This window comes from Clavelina lepadiformis, chromosome 9 (genome assembly GCF_947623445.1).
Source record: "Clavelina lepadiformis chromosome 9, kaClaLepa1.1, whole genome shotgun sequence".
NCBI classification, from domain to species: domain Eukaryota; kingdom Metazoa; phylum Chordata; class Ascidiacea; order Aplousobranchia; family Clavelinidae; genus Clavelina; species Clavelina lepadiformis.
Genome location: NC_135248.1, coordinates 11,294,259 through 11,301,678, shown reverse-complemented (window position 1 = coordinate 11,301,678; position 7,420 = coordinate 11,294,259). Strand labels below are relative to the sequence as shown.

General features: G+C 35.5%; 1 long non-coding RNA gene and 1 pseudogene across 2 annotated transcripts; both read right to left on the bottom strand.

Moving 5' to 3' along the window:
- Window positions 1–474: 474 nt before the first annotated feature.
- On the bottom strand, window positions 475–5,890 carry LOC143470642 (sodium- and chloride-dependent GABA transporter 3-like; annotated as a pseudogene). The gene is made up of 8 exons (XR_013119386.1): window positions 5,426–5,890; window positions 5,218–5,321; window positions 4,890–4,983; window positions 4,394–4,538; window positions 3,914–4,051; window positions 3,423–3,632; window positions 3,084–3,251; window positions 475–2,759 (listed from the first exon to the last, which is right to left on the bottom strand). The product of XR_013119386.1 is annotated as a sodium- and chloride-dependent GABA transporter 3-like (transcript).
- A 251-nt stretch (window positions 5,891–6,141) lies between these two features.
- LOC143470643 (uncharacterized) lies at window positions 6,142–6,854 on the bottom strand. Its single transcript, XR_013119387.1, has 3 exons — window positions 6,807–6,854; window positions 6,595–6,729; window positions 6,142–6,329 (listed from the first exon to the last, which is right to left on the bottom strand). It is a non-coding gene; the product is annotated as an uncharacterized LOC143470643 (long non-coding RNA).
- Window positions 6,855–7,420: the final 566 nt, after the last annotated feature.

Genomic DNA, 7,420 nt, shown 5'->3' with positions numbered 1-7,420 from the left:
CGGTCATCATAACAGACGTCAAAATCGTCGTTGTAACAGCGTGACCTGCATCATTTGCAGGAGCTTCATCATATATTACCGTTTAGTTCAGTGCCATATACTAATCAAGGAATAGAAATCGCTACCAAAATCATATCCGTTAGTTCTGTATAACGTCAGTCTGTGCTTTCTTGATCAGGAAAAATGTCATTCTAAAAAAACATTTTTGAGCCCTGAGGGGTCAAATTTGTTTTTTATTTGGCAACGTCTAAACAAGTCATACAGTACAAAGTACTACAATGTTTTTGATCATCCGGTCTCTGACAATTAGCCCTAAATGCAACATGCCCGGAAGTAAACTGATGCAAAAATATATGTTATTAATGTTAGTACAAAAACTCAGTCACTTTTGCAGAAGCTTGTGGAGGAAATTTATTGCTGAAAAAATAAACAGTCTATGCAAAAAAATCTGTTGATAGGTGGTGGAATGTGAAACACGTTTTTGTAATTGAGCGTATAAATAAACGTTAACGATGGTTGAATCACATAAACAGTTTATAAATAACATAAAATTTTGAGGCAAAACACTATTTCTCCTAAACTTCTAGCAAACTTCTGTTCTGTTCTGATAGCACTCCTTAGAAGTTTTTAGAAAAGAGCGATTACTGCGGCAGACATTTGAGAAATGGCCTCTTTTTCCGCAATTGTGACATTCTCGATCACGGGTCACAGCGGGCAACGTTGATTTGGCCGATGCCACCAGGCGAGGGCCGGTATTACCAGAGCCCATTGAGCTCGATTGCAATTGAGCTCGCTCTAAGTTATCGGTTAAATCAGCCGTTCGTTGTAGGTCGATATCATCTATCTCCAACAGGCGTTGACGTACGAGCGAAGAACGATGAAAGAGTTAATTTATTAATGAAAGAGTCCCGTATAAGTTCGTCGCGGTACTTACTCGCTGTGACTGCTTCAAAAGTACAAACCTTAGCGAGAATCTTAAGGGCACGAAGGTACTCCAGGACACTTTCCCCGTGGTTTTGCTGCCGATTGACCAGTAGATGTCTTGCGTAGACATTATTTCTTGGTCGGATGAACAACTCTTTCAAAAGAGTTACAATACTCTGGTAGCTGTCACCTTCTTCTACGTAGGAGAAAACTTCGGGCGAAAGACAACTTCGAACAACTCTTGTTTTGTTTATAGCGGGCGATTGCGTAGCTCTTGCAGTGCAGCAATGTAGTCTTTCACCGTCTGTAACCAATACTTGAAAACTTTAGGAGCGTCGACGGTATCCGGGCTAACCGTGAGATCTTTCGGACGAAGTAAAAGCTTGTCCATGACCAGCTCGTCTTATCTTGTTTTTAATAAATTGTCATGACCTCGAAACTCAAATACGAAATCCAAGTAACTAAGGCTTTATTAAAAACAGAACAGAACAGTCCTAAAACAAAATATAATCAGTTAGGCAAAACGTGAAAACTATACAAGTATTATATATATAAACTCGTACTATTGAGCAGCCGACCCACCGGCACTGCGCTTACAACTGAATGACGTTCTACAGATGAGACCAACACATTTAAGGTGGCGTGATTATGCGCGAGGCAAACCAGCAAAACAAAGGAATGTCACCACAGCATGTATATGCTGATTTAACAGGCCCAAGATGGAAGAGTTGCAAGTTAATTTTAAATTGAAGCGGCAAAAAATAGAAACTTGTAGTGCTGTTATCAGTCGAGAAGTTGATCTAGGTTTTATAAAGATTCATGAAAAAGTGTAATCATCATATACTGTAATCTCCTCAAATCCATCTGTCTGTTGGTGCAATAACCAATAATGCAACAATGCAACAAGGATATCTTTTATGGTCATTCCACTTATTTATAACTAGTTATAGATTTCAATGAAAATGTAGCCCACAAAATAACTTACACGACGAAAGGGTAAACTGAGCGTGAAGAGCAACCAGCAAACAAAGAATTACCAACTCCAACACAGTTTATGGGCCTACTGTACCTTTCTAATGGTTGTTTATTAATTTTTACTTTTTATGCTTATTAAATTTCAAAACTTTGTAAAAATTGAAAATTTGTTCAAGTTGGGCGCCAAAGTTACCGTCCCAAGATCGAGCGTAAAGTATATAATTTGCAACCGCTAGAATTAACACGAAGACACCTCATCGTTGGTTACAAACTGGTGCTGGATTCTGACAACGACATTGGGACGCGCAGCAACGCAACCAGCAATCAACGTGATTAAGCACTTTATGTAACACGTCTCTTTGTATGTAACCTCTATACGCTTGAAACAAAATAGCAAAAAATCGCTAAATTAAACGAAACATAGCAGAATAAGCCGATATGTATATACAGTAACAGCTACATGGTTGGCATTAGTCAAAGTAACTTTGAATTTCAACTACAAATGGGGCACAAAACATGTTACCTACAATCATGATACTTGATCGAATATAATATTGGCCCATACAAGTCAAATTTTAATCTTGTCAATGAAAGTAAAACAGAATCTAACACGATTGGGACATAGGCCTAATATATTGTGGTACACCACACAAAGCACAATTTGCGCATGGTATATTAGGAGCCAAACGAAAATAAATAGAGTAGAGTACGATTCACACAGCTGCCTAATTTTACTCGTTATTTTCAAGAACAGAGTCTTCAACAAGCTTTGTACACTGGAGCTCCATTTGTGCTTTTTCTACTTCAGTCCGTTTATCTCCATCATCGTCGTTGGAGCACAATCTTTTTCTCCCAAAGAGCTAGAAAGGAAAAAATGAGCAAAGATGGTGACAAGAATATCTCCAACAAATTGTTTGAATTTTATCGTAATAAAGTTACTAGACGTTTCCATGCAAATGTTTATGGTGAACACTGTAATAAAACCTAACCAGACACCAGTGAGCAGTTCCTGTTCATTAAACTGATCGCAACTATAACTATGCAAAAATTAAAAAACTTTTAGGCTATGTCAGTTTTCACATTTTATACTTTATAGTTTATCCTTCAATTTCAAATATATTTTTACTAAAACATTCACGTCACGGCCTTAACTTCAAATCTGATAATAATTTTTTACCATGTACCTCTGCTTTTGTTTTCTTTGAAGTGAGGAGCAGATATATGGCAAAACCTGGAATCCATACAAAAGACGAGAAACTGAGCGTGTGTGCGAATGCTTGTGCCCAAGATGGATAGATGTAGTTGCCGTACTTAAGTGGTTTGTGTTTCACGATGTAATATACACATAAGGCCTAAAATTGGTAAAAGGTTACAACAAGCCACATACAAAAAAATTAGGGATATGTTAAAATATCTTTAATATGTTTCTTAACTAAATAACGCCGGCAAATTAATTGAATAACAACATTGAAGAAAGTTATGTGCAAGGTAAAAAACTACTTGGAAAAACAAATAAATCTTACGAAGCAACAGCAAGGGCTGAAAAATTTCCAAAGGAAAATGATGACGACTTCTGCACGACTTGATCCAGTCAGCATGCGCCTAATTTGTTGGCAGTGTTTTTTGGCGCCATAAAACCAAGCCACTGCTACTAGTTCGCAGCCACAAATAAGAAAAACGTTCCAAGCCGCTGCAGCATGTTGATTGAATATCTCAAACATATACGCTCCACCCTAAATAGATTCGAAACGATAAATTAACTTCTTCTGAAATGCTCATGTTAAATATTTTGTCTTGTTACAACAAAAAGATTTAATACTTCCTGTTAATTAATCATCTATACATTAAATTCAAAACTGTGCTTATGGTCATTTCTTTTTGGTTTGAACATTATTTTCTCAGTTAGTGTGAGTGACTTTTAGACTATTGAATTATATAAGTTCCATATATACATAAGTATATATATTATATATATTATATTATTTTATTATACCTTATATTATATATAAGTTACCTTTGGGAGAAAAATCCAGCTTAAAAGACAGATCAGGACACAAAACGCTGTATTAAAGATCCTTTTTCCGTATCGGAATGACCTCAAACTCGGAAAAAGATCGGAAAGAAATGAAACCAAAATTTCATATGCTATAAACTGAAAGTATTTATATATATGTTGTGTACATGTTAGCAGTTTTAATTATATTGTTTAAAGGTTGTAACCGATTTTGGTCAAACAAAAAATCAAACATTTTTTCTTTACCCACAAAAATCAAGATCTTGCTTATGATGTTAGTTAAAGGCCATAGAGATTTGCAATCTCACAATTATTGGAATAAAACTTACAGTACAACACCTAATAACAGTCAATGAAAACAAGCTTTGTTCCTCAAACACAAGTAACTATAGTAAACAAAATATTTTACTAACAACATTACATTATTACATAACAGCTTGTCGTCTTGATAAAACGTTTAAACTCGGTTTAGGCAAGCACCTGTGAGTCAAATCCTAGAAAAAATAGCATTAGAAAGAGCAGGGCGCACCACAACTGAGGAAGTGGTAAAAGAGATAAACTCTGTGGATAAGCCAAGAACACCAGACCAGGCCCAGAAGTTTGAAAATGCATCGATTGTTGTGTTCTGAAACATACAGTGACATTAGTAGTTTTCCATTAGAGAGCCTAGGATTGGGGAAGTAATTTTTATTTTATGTAAGTTTTATTTTCTATATTTATTACACTACCAGAATCTATATGTAAGACGCCATCCACACACTTCAGTGTGGCGTCATAATAACATCAACGTCATCACTTCTTTGAAAGGAAATTTAATTTAGTATTCACTTTAAACAGTTTACAGTATATGTTTGTATCAAATGACAAAGCAAATATTTAAGTAGGTTATGGCCTAAATTATAAACAGTATATGCTCGTTATAGTTCTGTGATAACTAGATGTAAAAATTTATTAAAAGTTTTTTTCATTTTCTTACCAGTTTTTTTGCCACAAACCCTAGACTTGAAAAAACGGCAAGTCCGCACGCAAAGCTCGACAGCATGTTGAACACAACAACGAGAATACAATCCCTGTAAAAAAACACCTTTGGCAAACCGATAACGCAACTCAAATTTTATTTGAATTAGTTTTCAAAGCAATGTGCTTAATGTTTCGATGCAAATGTTCTAAACTATGTTTTAAAAATACTAAGTTATTCATGTACAAAAGGTTTTGAAAGCATTTTTATATCCAAGTATTTCTATTATAAAGATCATCATAGGATAATGTTTAAAACTGTGAAGGAATCCTTGTAAAGCACTAACCTGTAAAAGTTGTCTTTACTCTTGTTATGACTACGTAAAGAGGGCTCGATACCAAGTCCAATGCCAATCGAATACGCGATTTGTGACGCTGCTTTTACCCAAACCTGGGAACAGTTACTCTCTTACTACACGAAGCAAAACTTCGGCGCATTAAAAGTATTTATTATTCACATGCAATGAAAAGTAAATTATATCTGTAGTGTCTAACTTCAAAATCGGCCAATTTCAAAATGTCAATTTTTAAGTAGTAGCGAACCCCCGTCATACCGCCATCAAGTGTTAAACCTCGTATCACCATAACAACGATCAAAACAGCGGGAAGACTTGCTGTAATATAACTAATCTGAAAAAATTTGCAACATTAAAACAGTGATAATAGTAGAAGCATCGACATAACTACCTAAGCTTGTTGCACCTTTGTTGAGAACTTAATCCCCCTCAAAGTAGATAGATAGACCAGCAGCCATAATAAGACATTGAAGAGAACCAAATCCAACGACAAACCACCAAAATCATTTAAACCAGAAGAAATTTTTAGAACTTCTAGCCTTGAGTATCAAATTAATAATTAAAATGTGAAAACAGATTGATTTTCAGATGGTCTGGGGTTTGCACCCACGAGCCCCAAAGCTTGCTACTCCTACATTTGTACAGAGTTGAATGGAAACGACCTTTATATGTTTCCTTTAGTGTTTAACATGAAATCTTTAGCATGAAAAAGTTTTATTCACATTTGGGAACATTATTTATTCAAACTAAGACACTTGCTGAAACATTAATTTTGACAGTATCATGTAAACGCACACAAATCCATAATGCTTTTGTAAGCCTAGCAAGCAGCACTATACCAATGCATAGAACTGATTTTTACTTCCAACACTGTTCCGCCGCTGATTCTCCTCGTGTACCATTAAGTTTTTTGATGCTGAAAAGCTCGCTTTTATTTTGAATTGCAAAATCCAAACAATTTTCATCGTTCCAAGTGTTATTGCAACTCATCCAAGGAAGAGTATTCGAAAAACTTGCCACGAAATACTTTATTACCCACACCAGGAGTGTGGAATAGCTCATTTTATCGAAAAAATTCATCGTCATGCTAGCAAAAGCGATTCCTGGAAAGCAGCAAGTAGATTGATTTAACTATAGGCTAAGTATTGTTGGGTTCTCGTTATAAAAAATTATTTTTTGACTGACACATGACACTATCAATTGACGCTTTGTGTTCAGAAAAACAATCAGTATTTTAAAGAGAGAACCCGTATGTAATAAATAATGCTATAACGGTCGTTTCACGTAAAATTGCAATTAGCGATATAGCAATTACTTTACCATAGCAATGTTGTTTAACCTATTTAACTCTATAATGGAATGACATACCAGAAAGGATAGGAACGGTTGAACGCCACATATCAAAGAGATTTTTTCCGACCATTTGCCCCAGTGAGGCCTCCAACACCAAACAAGGAAGTGCGAAAAATAAAGCAAAGAAAATATACGGATTGAGAAATGGGCCTGTAAACAAAGCTCATTAGCATAATCATAATAGTAATAATTTTAAGTCTGACAAATCCGTTCTGAAAATCGCTTACCTCCCCCATACTGATAGCATAGATAAGGAAACCGCCAAATATTTCCCAACCCTATACTCCAGCCTGCTGTGGCAAACATGAAATCCCAGGATCGGCTCCAAGTCACTTGTCTTGGGCTAATGTCCTTCATTTTGTGCGTTACACAGTTTATAATTTGTTCTGCAAATGCTTAGGATGCTGATGTAAAATCCCGAATGCTATGATTCTGTTTTTGTAAAATTTCAGGCGAATAAAGCGTGACCAGCAAATAAGTGTAAAGTACAAAACATTATTTTGCTAAAATACAGACAAGGATACTCCTTGTATGTTGTATGCATTGTATAAAGTTGGTTATTATTCATTACGGCTGTATCACAATTACTGTGGTCTACATGTTGGAATACTTTCTTTTAAAATAGAGTAAATTTAGGGAAGTATTTTTTATTTTCTGCACAGTTTTATTTTTTGCTGTCACAACTTCCACAATGGCACTTGAATTAAACCGATAACTTTCGATATTTGACACGAGTCAAGTCAGTGACTAGAATTATAACAGCACTCGGTTAAAATGACGCAAACTTTTTCAACCAAAATTTTGCGATGCCTGTAACCGTTTGTAAAAGAACTAGATGTCA